The sequence below is a fragment of the Eimeria mitis genome, genomic scaffold, assembly GCF_000499745.2.
Source record: "Eimeria mitis Houghton genomic scaffold, Emh_scaff3978, whole genome shotgun sequence".
Classification (NCBI taxonomy): domain Eukaryota; phylum Apicomplexa; class Conoidasida; order Eucoccidiorida; family Eimeriidae; genus Eimeria; species Eimeria mitis.
In genome coordinates, this window is record NW_013572314.1 from 386 (window position 1) to 961 (window position 576).

Here is a 576-nt window from a genome sequence, read left to right on the forward strand (position 1 = left end):
TAGGAACTAAGCTACAGCAGTAGCAGCAGACGTGTTCCTGCTGCTGCTGCTGCTGAAGCTGATGCAGCAGAAACTAAGCTACTGCAGCAGCAGCAAACGAACTGCTGCTGCAGCAGCAGCAGCAGCAGCAAACGAACTGCGGCTGCAGCTGCAGCGGCAGCAGCAAGCGAACTGCTGCTGCAGCTGCAGCAGCAGCAGCAGCAAACGAAGTGCTGCTGCAGCAGCAGCAGCAGCAGCAGCAACCGAACTGCTGCTGCAGCTGCAGCAGCAGCACCAAACGAGCTGCTGCTGCAGCTGCAGCAGCAGCAGCAGACGAACTGCTGCTGCTGCAGCAGCAGCAGCAGCAGCAGCAACAGCAGTGTGTTCTGTACATCTTGCTGCTGCTATAGCACCCATCAACACCATCAAATCACTTCTGCTGCTGCAGCTGCTGCGCTTGCATTACTGTGTTGCCTCTTCGGCAGCAGCAGCTGCAGCAGCAGCAGCAGCAGCAGCAGCAGCAGCTGCTGCTGCTCCACCGCTTCAATAAACACCATACGAGAGACTGTGCGTTGTCTCCGCACATCCTACAGAGAT